The 13,800-nt window shown below is 41.3% G+C and overlaps 2 non-coding genes across 2 annotated transcripts; both read right to left on the bottom strand.

Annotated features, from left to right (window-relative positions):
- Positions 1 to 2,704: 2,704 nt before the first annotated feature.
- On the bottom strand, positions 2,705 to 2,776 carry trnaq-cug (transfer RNA glutamine (anticodon CUG)). The gene has a single exon. It is a non-coding gene; the product is annotated as a tRNA-Gln (tRNA).
- Positions 2,777 to 7,491: 4,715 nt separating this feature from the next.
- On the bottom strand, positions 7,492 to 7,565 carry trnan-guu (transfer RNA asparagine (anticodon GUU)). The gene has a single exon. It is a non-coding gene; the product is annotated as a tRNA-Asn (tRNA).
- Between the last annotated feature and the right edge of the window lie 6,235 nt (positions 7,566 to 13,800).

Raw genomic sequence — 13,800 nt, forward strand, 5'->3', positions numbered from 1 at the left:
AAAGAGGTCGTTGAATCTCTGTCACACTGTTAATTACAGTAGAAATGGTTGACATTACAAATCACAATATAAAAATACAGCTTGACATTTAAATCTTACAGCACTTGTGCTATCATGCCTGGATACTGCAGGTGGAGGTGCTGCAGGTTCTCGTTCATCCCTGCGACGAGGTTGACGCCCTTGACATCTCTCAGGTCATTCCCGCCACAGTGAATAAGGAGGACGTCCGGGACAGCTCTTCCTTGTAGGGACTGGTAAAAGAAAGGGAGAAGTCTCTTCCACCGCAGACCAGCCAAGCAAATATTTTAAGCTATAGAGAAAAAGGATAAATGAACAGCACTCTTAATTACACACTATTTGAAAATGCTTTATTACCTTGGCTTAGTTGTAAAAAAGTCTGATTAAAGTTTAATGTTATACAATATATAGCAAAAGAAAATTAACTAATACTATTGCTTATTTCTGGGGCATTTGGGGGGTGAACATGCCATCGTGGCTCTCAGCACTCTTATTTCTAAAAGAATGAAAGAATCATCAATTTCCATTTGAGCCCCTCATAGTTAAATATCTATGCACACTAGCATGTAACTGTACTTCATTAATTATCCAGGAGAATACACATGAATCAACAACAGTCCATTGTTCTTTAGTGTAACTGTAACTTAGTTAAATAAGCTTATTTCTGCTAACATTAGCTCTTAACAGCATGTCAAGGTTAAATGCCCCAACTATATACTGACAGGGCAAACAGTAGCACCTTATTGGTGCATTATGGTTATTACAGTTAGCCAAACGTTATAAGAAACTTGGTTATACATGTGCTAATAGCGTTACATAATGATAAGCATTGACAATCACCGGTTAGCATTTCGCTGACACTATGTTTAAACTACGAGAAGTAAACTTTGATTAAAAAAAATTAACGTTAGCATGTTTTACCATAGCTAGCTAAGCGGCAAGCTAACGTTACAGACAATTTACATGGTAACTTCAGATACGTTTACTTTGCAATGTGACTCTTATATGTTATATAACCATAGACTATATGGGACAAAGATATACTTAAAACCTAGTGAAGCTAAATCTTACCTTGAATTATTCAGCAGCAGTTGCAACCACATTGCCAGTGAAAGTGGTTAGCTAAGGTAACGGTAGAGCAGCGTTGTTAACTCTCAGCTAACGTCAGTCAGATCCCGCCCATAGACTCTATATCCCGCCCACCGGTCTGTGGCTCCTCTCTCACTCCGCCCTCTTCTCTAAAATCGTCACATCCGCAACCAAGATGGCTGCGCCCATAAACGCAAACTCAACGACTCATTTCTGATCTCCACAAACCAATGGGTGACGTCACACATGCTCTGTCCATTCATATTAACGGTCTATGGTGAAAACCAGGAATCCTAATCGCTAGACCATATGGGACTGATCACATATTAATAACAGGGATTTCATGAATCAATTCATAGTCTGGCTGGAAACAGGCCTTCTCTTGAACATGAATTAAGAAGCTTCTTAAATGAAGCTTTTGAGTGTTCTTTAGGTTTTTATCTGCTTTAACTATTACCGGACAGCGGGGGCACGGAGCAGAGCAGAGCGGCCGTTAGGGAGGAATCCTCCTCCGTGTTCAGATCCATTTTGAACTGGCGGTAAAAAACTTAACGTCGGAACTTTATGACGAATAGAAATGTTGACGGGTTGATTTCTGTTAATAACAAACACAACTATAGTCAGTAGAAAAATAAAATATAAATGAAAAGCCGTCTTGGTTCATCTTTCCACTGTTCCTACAATCACCACTCTGGTCTGGTTGGAAACTAAAGGATCTAAACTAAAAGGATGTCCCTCTTTAACTAAAAGGTCTATCTCTGTAGGGATCCATCCCATAATGTTGTCACACACTTACAATAATAATCTGAGTCTGTCAGCAGCAACAACACAACCTTTAGTGGACGCTGACTTTACCTTTAAATTAGGAGTTTAAACAGAGACACAACAGGAAGAATAAATCCATCAAATCAAGTCCCCAATAATCAGCATGTGGCCTTGTTTTATTTCAGGTAGTCAGCATGGAGCTGTTCCACATTCCCAGACATTTAAAACAAGTCAATCATTGGCGTTATTCTACGAGTCAGATGAATAAATCAGCTGTTTGCTATTTGAGCTGCTCTGTTTCCTGCTGCTCCGTCATTCTTTAGTGTCCTCTGGAAACAGGTTGCTGTCCTTTATGTGTCTTTTGGATGACATCAGTGTCTTTGCTTTAGTCTGAAGAAACTCCAACAGATTTAAAACCACATGCAGTCACAGAAAATACAAACAGGGAATAGAAAATGTCAGACAAAGAATATGAAATGAAAAGTCCCCAAAGTAGGAAAATATAACGTTAATCTACCAAACAACAATAACTGGAGAGCATCCAATTAAACATGGCCGACTTCCAGTATGTCGGTAATGAAGAGAGGAATGTTTGGACATATTACAGATTCAGTTTATTTTTATTTACCCTTTATTTAACCAGGAACAATCCCACTGAGCTACAGTAACTCTTCTTCCAGGGATTCCTGCCAAGACAGGCGGAAATATGTTTCATAATACATAAAAGACAGGACAATGGTTCCATACTACACCACACATCTCTATAGATACTACAACACATACAAGACATTACACTTAACTTAAGCTAATGCAGACATACAACTTAAAAAACAGGTTCCACTGAGATTTGAACTCAGATCGCTGGATTCAGAGTCCAGAGTGCTAACCATTACACCATGGAACCTTTAAAAGTGTTCCTAGGGTTTGATAGGCAGTTTCTTCATATTATCCACATTAGATTAGATTAGATTAGATTCAACTTTATTGTCATCACACATGTACAGGTACAATGCAACGAAATACAGTTTAGAGAGTTTAGAGAGCCTCCGAGCCGCAGCTAGTGAAAGCGCCGCCACATGCACTCTGAAAAGGATATATGCAGACAGCAGGATAATACAAGACATAATATAATGCACAAGACTACATACATGAAGGAATAATTGGTGTATGGTGTCTGTGGATGTGAGTGCGTGGGAGACACAAACTGTGTGGGTTGTTGAAAAACAGCTCAGTTCAGTCCGGCCTTGACTATGAGTGTGTGTGCGTATGTATGTGAAATGTGAGACAGACTGACTGCACTGTGCAAAACAGCCCAGTTCAGCCCGGCCTTGACCATGGACGTGAGGTGGAAACACAAGAAAGAAAGAAACGAGGCAGTCAGACGGATCGGGGGCTGGTTCGGGGGGGTGGTGTATGGTGTGTGTGTGAGAATGAGTTGTGTGTGTAAATGTAGCGCATCAGACTGTCTGTGTTGGTAAAAGTTCAGTCCATCTGCGTGACCTTGGAGAGATAAGCCAGTGCAAGGGAAAGGATAGAATGTCAGCTGCAAATTGTTTTCCCGCTTCGGGCAGAGAAGGGGGGGGGGGGGAACAGTTGATCAATTTCAATCCAAATTTAGGGTGACTCGGTGGAATTTGTACGAATCAATGTCCATCAATCAGTTGTCACCGACCTCAGCGTCATACGAGCATCCATATCACGTAGTGATTTTCGCAGTCCATCTAGCTTCTCTGCCAGACCGGTGGTCACACGAAGCAACTCCACCGACTGGGCCCTGTTGGCATCAATCCCCTTCTGCGCTTCCACGGTCCGGTCTGAGATGTTACGAGACAGTTCACCGGACTGGTTAGCCCTTAGATGTAAAACCTTCATCCCCTCAATCACTCCGTGTAGGCACTCTTTAAGTTCCCCAGACAGCTTGTGGGTGAATTTGCTGGCGGCTGTCTTACCAATTTTCCAATAGGTCAGCGAGACCCCAAGGCCGACAATCAGGAGCCCCACCAACAGAATTCCAATTATCCAAATATCTTCGACATCCTCCACAGTCAGGACATCCAGGCAGACCACCTGCCAATCCCGTGAATAGGAATCGCGAGTGTAGCCTGCAGGGAACGTCCCGCTGGGGCAATGCGGCTCTCCCGGAGAAGCATGTTTAGATGAAAAAATCTTGTCAATAGCGCTGAGTGACCAGTTAATCAATTCCATGTTGAATATTTCCAGGAAAACAGCAGGCAGGGGACAAAGAGAAAATAAAAAGTATCACAAGACAATCCAGACAGACTGGGAAGAAGCCAAGCTGAGATAAGAGGGGAGAGGAGGAAAAACACGACTGCTCTCGCCAGAAGCAGGAACAGTGAATGATATTGAAGGCACACAACAATCACAACAAAGAGGAAAAAGTTATGATTACAGGCCAGCTTAAGTCATTTAGTTAGCTAAGCATTCAGAGGATGTGGGAAAAAGCAAGTCAAGAACAGGTTTTAAAGGACTTGCCACAGACAGTGAATGCAGCAGTAGATATGTCTACTGTGTACAAAAGCATTGGAAACTTTACATCTTGCGCATATTCATGTCCTCTTTAATACAAAGAACTGCTATGTGTTTTATTCCCAATATCATGTCTCAGACATTAGTTCCAGATGAAAACACTAGTTGAACGCAGCGCCTTGGACCGCTCGGCCATCCTGACTGATCCAACAGATGTTCCGTAGGACCTGTTTCAAAAATTATGATATAGGAATTCAACACTTCGCCTTCACACAAACATGCCCCTTTTGTGAAAGGACTATATCCGAATAGTGGTAAAGGGAAGCTGCATTAGCAGGGAATCAGACCCAGGTCTCCCACGTGGGAGGCGAGAATTCTACCACTGAACCACCAATGCTTGACGTGTGTTGAATTGCCCCAGTGAAAAAAATCAGTCTGCATGGCCACATTATGTTTTCACAAGTGTCAGCAAAACGGTAATTTTATCCATATTCCATCAAACACGGATCACAGCCTCTTGGGCTGCCTAGTGCACCAAAAATCCAAATGGAGCCAAGATGCATGACTTAAATCTAGAAGTTAACACCACCAGAAATGTGCTGTTTGCCTTCACACAAACATGCCCCTTTTGTGAAAGGACTATTTCCGAATAGTGGTAAAGGAAAGATGCATTGGCCGGGAATTGGACCCGGGTCTCCCGCACGGCACTAGGGAATTCTTTAGCTAGAACGCCCTAAACTGGTTCCCATTCATTTCCTATGGTACTGCTAAACCACTACGGATGTAATATATCCTTGGCCGCTAGTCTTCGCTCTGGAGGCGTTTGCCGCCCTGGAGCAGTTTAGCGAGTGAAGCTTCCGGCCCCTCTCAGTAATCGTGTGGACAGCGGATTTACAGCACACACCGATTGAGCTCAGCTGAACATTACGCTAAAAGGTAAGTTATTTATATTATTATGAATGAAAAGATGTTAAATGACCAAACGTGTAATGAAATGTTATGTTATCCCTGTCAGACGTTTTCTATTTTAACGTTACATGAATGCAATAAAGTTAGTAACTGTTCATGTTAATGTCAGTGGAAAAAAAAACCTTCACAAGGAAAAAGCTAATAGCTACATCCCCTGAAGATTTTCAGATTTCTTTTTTTACTTTTTCTGAGATAGACGTAGACTTATCTTTATTAATCCTTTTGGGATGACTCCCGGATGGGAATTGAAATATCACTGAATTAAAGAAGAAACCTGGGTAAAACATGTAATGTTTATGTTGTATATGGCTTCAAAACCTGTAAATGCAACTGCAGTGGCTGGAAATCAAACCTGGGCTAAATGATTGCACTGCTATGGTACAAATCATAGTCAAAAAGTAACACACCTGTTGCCTTTCTGCTGGGCAATACAACATTCACTGCAAATCTTGTAACACAGATTGAAAATAAAAGCTAAGAAATACATTGGTGGCTGGAGATTGTTCATAAAGGCAAATCCACAACTGGGTATTCTGTGATGTGTCATTGATTTTCTACCTATCCTAAAGAACACATTTTGTTGTCGGCAGGATTAAAACCTACACAGGGAGACCCCAATGTATTTTGTACAAAAAAAAAAAAAACAGAGCCATATTGACACAAAAAAAGGATTTTACAGCAGAATGCACCATTTTACACAGTAGACCTACAATGAAATGGTGATTGCACTGCTTTGAAAATAGTAAGAACCTTCTTCATCACAAACCTGATGGCAAAAATACTCTGGTAAAAGTAGAAGTCCTGATTTAACGTCTTTACTCAAGCAAAAGTAATAAAGTAGAAGCTTAGCCATTTACTTAAAGTATAAAAGTAAAACTAGCCTTAGGAATGACAAAGCTACCTGGACCAGACAGATGTTACTAGAGAGACGCTGAGAAAACTACAGTGGACATGGAAAAATACTCTTTATTCTTTATTCTTTATATGCCATTGGCTACATTTTAAATGGCTGTTTGCCAATAAGCCTAAAACATATAAAACATATAGCTTATTTATATTGACAGAGACTGGGACTCCAGGTTAATATGATTCAGAACGAGTAGCAAGATATGAATTCAAGTGTGATTTTGTGAGAAGTCTGTGTGTATGTTCCCATCCAGTTAGATTCAATTTGGTATTGATGATGCAAAAATAATAACTAACTCCAGTGAAATTATTTGAAACTTAGTGAGGACTAGATTTGGATTTAAAAAGATATAAAGCTGATTCTGGTTTCCAATTTGGCCCAGGTGTGTCTGTTAAAACACGGACGGAGACAACTTCTCTCTGTTGATGCTTCATTATAATCAAGCATCAGAATAAACATGGGGGGGTAGCTCTGCTATGGCTGTGTGTGGTAATAAAATAAATAAATAACATTGTAAAGGCTACCATACACAATGCATAGGAATCATATATGCTAGTAAATAATAACAATGAACCCAATATTAATTACATTATTTTAATGAGCAAGGACGTTCAACAATCGCCATTATATCGAATCAACAGCCAGGTGTAACCTAGGTAACAGGAGAAGAACACAGACAAGGTAACTTTTAAATGTACCAGATTTATAGACCAATACAACAACAGGCTTAAATGAACTGACATCATCAGTTATATGACTTACAGTTCTCAAAGACGCACACGATCTCAGCTGGTTATCCTCCGGACAGCTTGTCTCTTTTTTTTTTTCTTTCACTTTTTTCTCTGTGTGGCGTGTGCGCCCGCCCGCGGCGTGAGGCGGGTGTCCGCGCTATTCTCCGACATGGACTCACAATTACACCTGATAGACGACCTTTAGTACACAACTAAAGTAACAAGCCAATTTTGTAAAATGTAAGGAGTAGAAAGTACCGATATTCGAGTAGAAGTAAAAAGTCGCCCAAAAAATAAATAGTAAAGTAAAAATACCTGAAAATTCAACTGGAGTACAGTAATGAAGTATTTGTGTTTTGTTACTTCCCATCTCTGATGACCGTAAAGATTAATATTTACATGGTTTGCAGAACTGTACCTTCTGATATAGGTAAGGCCACTTGGGTTATCTGTGGGCTGCTCTGTGGTCTTCTGCAGAAGGATAAATCCCAGAGTCAGCTCACTCCAGGTTACTTAAGCAACCAACGTCCCTGGGTGGACTTGAACCACCATCCTTTCGGTTAACAGCCGACTGCGCTGACCTATTGCGCCACAGAGACTGCTCCTGTCTGATGTTTTATGAGCGGGAGCTCGATCTTTAAGCCACAAGCATTTGCTTTATGGCTTTTTGAGGTTGAGCTGCACATGTATGCTTATCAGGCTATTTTCCTGTTACTCAGAAATTGGGGAAGCTGACTCATGCGGAAATGTAGAAGCTGGACGTGCATTGTATTGTTCTTACATGTTAATTGGATTCTTGAGTTGAATTCAAATATTTGGCATCCAAGAAATTTTTTGAACTGATGATGTATCAGTCATTTTGCTGGTGGTTTCTTGGTCACAGCAACAAGCTTGATCATTAACAGACAGTTGCACGCCACGTATCACAAAACTGTTGGGTGGGGCCTTATGTATTTGCTTGTATTACATCAACTTACCTGCATACCAATGACCCTAAAGATTAACCCTCTGAAACCGAGAGACTCGCCCACGAGCAAAAACAGCACCAAACAGCAAACGGTATTGCGTTGCCGTGTACCTGTACATGTGTAATGACAGTAAAGTTTTCTAAATATCTATCTATCTATCTCTCTATAATGTTGTCACACACTTGGAATAACAATCTGAGTCTGTCAGCAGCAACAACACAACCTTTAGTGGACGCTGACTTTACCTTTAAATTAGGAGTTTAAACAGAGACACAACAGGAAGGATACATCCATCAAATCAAGTCCCCAATAATCAGCATGTGGCCTTGTTTTATTTCAGGTAGTCAGCATGGAGCTGTTCCACATTCCCAGACATTTAAAACAAGTCAATCATTGGCGTTATTCTACGAGTCAGATGAATAAATCAGCTGTTTGCTATTTGAGCTGCTCTGTTTCCTGCTGCTCCGTCATTCTTTAGTGTCCTCTGGAAACAGGTTGCTGTCCTTTATGTGTCTTTTGGATGACATCATCAGTGTCTTTGCTTTAGTCTGAAGAAACTCCAACAGATTTAAAACCACATGCAGTCACAGAAAATACAAACAGGGAATAGAAAATGTCAGACAAAGAATATGAAATGATAGGTCCCCAAAGAAGGAAAATATAATGTTAATCTACCAAACAACAATAACTGGAGAGCATCCAATTAAACATGGCCGACTTCCAGTATGTCGGTAATGAAGAGAGGAATGTTTGGACATATAACAGATTCATTTTATTTTTATTTAACCTTTATTTAACCAGGAACAATCCCATTGAGCTACATTAACTCTTCTTCCAGGGAGTCCTGCCAAGACAGACGGCAATAAGTTTCATAATACATAAAAGACAGGACAATGGTTCCCTTCTACACCACAAATCTCTATAGATACTACAACACAAACAAGACATTACACTTAACTTACAGTTTTTTTGGATTGCTTAAGCACGATTTTCAAAACAGGGCCCGTGTTTTCAAAACACTACACACAATTAGCACAACCACACACCCAACTAGCAAAACACTACAGATCCTTTGCATAATTAAACACTCTTGTAAAAACTATACACTTGTTTAAAAACCACACTTTGTTACCATATGAAACACACGTTTCACATTACTATACTCTGTTTGCACGAGTTACACTCTGCTGTGATAAACCTAAAACACTTTTAGCACTTCTACTTCCCTATGATTAGAGTTGGCTACCATCAACAAAGTACAAATATAATGTAAATTCACCAAACACTACACAAGACCAATGTTGCAGACTGAAGAAACTCATTTATTTCTCAACACGCCCAAAATGTTGACATGGAGATTCACAATACTGTAACAAAATGTCACTTTACATATTGTACTGTAAGTTTACTGTAAAAAACAAAACACTAGACATTGTCTCTTCGCCTAGCTGGATCTGGCCAGAGAATTTCATCAACATCGCAGGCAATGTTGTCATTAGCAAGACACCTTGGAAAGAAACGTCTTTAATGACGAATCCATCCTTGTATTGCTGCTACCTCCATCTGGTCCCAGGCCTCCTCCATGGCTTGGATGAGGGGTACCTCAGCCTGGAGACGGAGATCATATACCTTCCACCGCCATGCCGAGAAAAACTCTTCTATAGGGTTGAGAAATGGAGAGTATGGTGGAAGATATAGGACGGTGAAATGTGGATGTTGCTGAAACCAGTTCTGAACCAGAGCAGAGCGGTGGAAAGACACATTGTCCCAGACAACAATGTATTGCATATGATCGATTTGATTTGCTGCTGTTATGTTGTGCAATTGGTCCAAGAATGTGAGTATGAGTGCTGTGTTGTAAGGGCCCATATGGGCATGGCGGTGGAGGACCCCATTCTGTGTAATGGCTGCACAGAGTGTTATATTACCCCCACGTTGCCCTGGGACATTGACTATAGCCCTGTGGCCAATGATGTTTCTTCCCCTCCTTCGTGTTCTCGTCAGGTTGAACCCAGCCTCATCTACGTAGATGAACTCATGCTGGATCTCCTCTCCATCCATTTGTAAAACTCTCTGAAGAACAGTGTCAGGCAAAATTGTGTTCAGTGTAGATCTAGTATACATATTACAGTACAGTAAAAGATTATGAGACAGTATGCAAGATCACAATGCTTAGGTGAATACATACCTCTGCATAATCATGCCGCAGTCGTTTCACCCTTTCGGAATTGCGCTCGAAAGGCACTCGATAAATTTGCTTCATTTGAATATGGTTTTTTATTAGGATGCGTGCCAGTGTTGATGTTGAGACCTGATGGATATTGTTGAAACCGACGTGGTTATTGACAACGTTAGCTTGGAGCTGATTGAGGGTTATAGCATTGTTGGCCAAAACCATGTTTACTATCTCCCTCTCTTGCTGTTCTGTGAACAGAGGAGGCCTTCCCCCTCGTCGTTCTGACCCTCAATCCTATGTAGAGAAAAAACAGTAAACAATAGTACAGTAATTTCACAGGAAAAGGTAACAGAAGTGCTGATAGTGCATAGAATACAGTACTGTAAGCAGTTGCTGAAACCGTGCAGATGTTTTTGATGTGATGATATTTTTACAATACCTATTTTCCAGTCGAAATGTTCTCATCACACTTGCCACTGTGTATCGGCTTAGATTTGGCTGTACTCGCAGTCCAGCCTCCCTCAGCGTCAGGCCGTGGTTGACAACGTGGTCAACCAGTGTTGCACGGATCTCATTTGTCAGATTCGGTCCTCTTTGAGCACCTTCTCGTCTTCCTCTTCCTCTTCCTCTACCTCCAGCATGGCCTCCATCTCTTCCTCTTCCGTTGACTCCTCCTCTGTTGATTCCTCTTCCTCCCCTTCCTCCTCTTCCTCCTTGTCCTTCTCGTCCTCCTTGTCCTTGTCCTTGTCCTTCACCTCCACCTCCACCTCCACCTCCACCTCCACCTCGTCTTACTATTTCTCTGACTCTTTCCATTGTGCTTGAAGACCGATGAACTCACCTGCTGCTTTTTATAGTGCTTATACACCTGATTGATGTGTCTCCAATTAAGCAAACAAGTGTTTGCACACCTGATGACTGTGTTGAATCAATTGGTTGGAAGGTGCGGTAATTTGACAGTCAGTGCTTTGGTATTGCAAGGAAGTGACTTCATAATAGATTTTTGTGTGTAATGTATGTTAAGTGTGTTTAGTGTTTTGCAAATCACTGTGTGTAAAGTTTTGCAACAAGTGTGAGGTTGACAATGTGCTTATAGTTGTGCAAATATGGGCTGATGTTTTGCTTCTTGAGTGTAAGGTTTTGCTAATAGTGTACTACTTTTAACTTTAGTGTGTAAGCAATCCAAAAAAACTGTAATAAACATATAAATACACATTAAGTAACCTGATTATTCTATGTTAATATAACATAGAATTATATGTTAAGAAAGCACAAATTGTTATTGTTGCATGACTTAAAAAGTTATGTTAAAGTGACATAAATTTTCTTTCAGATAAGACTCATGTGACACTTTTTTTTATGTATAGTGTACTCATAAATATAATGTTACCATACTGTACTAAATTAAAAGTTTTGAGTGCAAGCCGTTTCCACAAAATGTTTAGGTTGAGTTAGTGAATTCGGATTTACAGTGTACTCACCGGTACAGGCAGTTTGTCAATGATGAGATGAGGTAGGCTCACAGATCCTGCTGCAGAGAATCAACAATCAAACTGACAATCAACTAACAGCATTAACTGAATACAGCCAATGCAGCTCCACTGAAAATGAAGAGTGATTTAAGACCTTTGCACTCCTCTGTCTGGGAATTGGTGCCCATATCTCTGCAGTCTGCATCCAACTGGGCGTCATGGAGAGGTGGCCTACAGATCTGCAAATGCCTCAGCATAGCCTGCCTTTTTCTTGTTGTCTTGAGGCAGAAAGGACAGTGGAAGTGACCAATGCTTCATCTCCTGCAGGTCTGGTGGCATTTTGTTATGAAGAAATCTACGAAGGGATAAAAGCATTACGTGCTTATATAAATAAAGCAACTTGTATGTAAAATTACTAGTAAGCTTAGTAGAGAGATTAGATTAGATTAGATTATACTTTATTTATCCCACGACGGGGAAATTCTGTCGTTACAAGTAGCAGCATAGCAGCAACAGCAAAAAAAACAAAAAAAAACAATAACACACAAACAAGTAAGCACGAAAGAAATACAAGGCAAGAAAAACAGGCAAGAAATACAGGCAAGAAATAGACAATGAAAATATGGTAGACTGAGTAAGTAAAATGCCGTCAAACAAAAGGAATTTTAAAGTGCGGTTGCCATGATAAGAGAAACAATATTGCGGTGTAAGTGACGTTAAAAATTAAGTTAAGTTGAATGTGTAATTAGAGCAAAGAAGCAAGAGTCGGTAGCATAATTTAAATTATATTAACCTGAGACCATAAATATTGAAAAGTAAGTACTTGTAATAAAATAATATAAATACCAATATTAAAGATAAACAGAAAGTGTGTGATGTAGATGGGAGAAAAACAGGAACAGAAACTACAACACTATCAGGTAGTGCAGGTGTTGTAGAGTCTGACAGCGGCCGGGATGAAGGACCTGCGGTACCTCTCCTTCTTACACCGTGGGTGTATCAGTCTGCTGCTGAAGGAGCTGCTCAGGGACCCCACAGTGTCATGTAGGGGGTGAGAGGTGTTGTCCATGATGGATGTCAGCTTGGCTAACATCCTCCTCTCCCCTACTTCCTCTATGGGGTCCAGAGGACAGTCCAGGACAGAGCTCGCTCTCCTGATCAGTCTATTGAGTCTGCTCCTGTCCCGGTCCGAGCTGCCCCCCCTCCAGCAGACCACAGCGTAGAGGATGGCAGAGGCCACCACAGAGTCATAGAAGGTCCTGAGGAGAGTCCTACACACTCCAAAGGACCTGAGTCTCCTCAGCAGATGGAGGCGACTCTGGCCCTTCTTGTAGAGTGCTTGGGTGTTATCAGTCCAGTTCAGTTTATTGTTTAGGTGAACACCCAGGAATTTGTAGCTCTCCACTACATCAATGTCCAATCCCTGGATTCTCACCGGTGAGAAAGGGGATGTTTTTCTCCTGAAGTCGACTATCATCTCCTTTGTCTTGCTGGTGTTAAGCTGAAGCTGGTTGAGCTCACACCAGCTGACAAAGTCCTTGATAACCGACCTGTATTCCAGATCGTTCCCCTCAGAGACACAACCAACAACGGCTGTGTCATCAGAGAACTTCTGGATGTGGCAGTGGGTGGTGTTGTGTGTGAAGTCCGAGGTGTAGAGGGTGAAAAGGAAGGGGGAGAGCACCGTACCCTGAGGGGCACCTGTGCTGCAGTGCACCACGTCAGACACACAGTGATGGAGCCTCACATACTGTGGTCTGTTGGTGAGGTAGTCCGTAGTCCATGCAGCCAGATGTTGGTCCACTCCGGCACTCTCCATCTTCACTCTGAGGAGCGAAGGCTGGATGGTGTTAAAAGTAGCAGTAGTTTTAAAAAAATGATAATGGCATAGCACAAAGATGATGGAGGGAACTAACCTTCATGTTTTATAGCATTCTTTACATGCACTTCCATGTGCTGCAAAACTTTTGCCCTGTTCCGGGGCTTGTATACTGAGGTGGGGCAAAGGGGACAATGATGTTCGGTGCAGCACACCGTGCATTGTGTCACCTGGGGTGTATTATTTTTTTTAAAGCAACTGACATGTACCTTGAGGAAAATCACAGACAGGAACCATCAGAGTCTGCAACCATAAACTGTTCTAGCTAGGTAACGTTAGCTAGTATTCGCTAACAACTGTCAAGCAACGCTGATACAGGTTTCATCAAATGTACGGTAA

Source organism: Etheostoma spectabile, unplaced genomic scaffold (genome assembly GCF_008692095.1).
Source record: "Etheostoma spectabile isolate EspeVRDwgs_2016 unplaced genomic scaffold, UIUC_Espe_1.0 scaffold00018528, whole genome shotgun sequence".
NCBI lineage: Eukaryota > Metazoa > Chordata > Actinopteri > Perciformes > Percidae > Etheostoma > Etheostoma spectabile.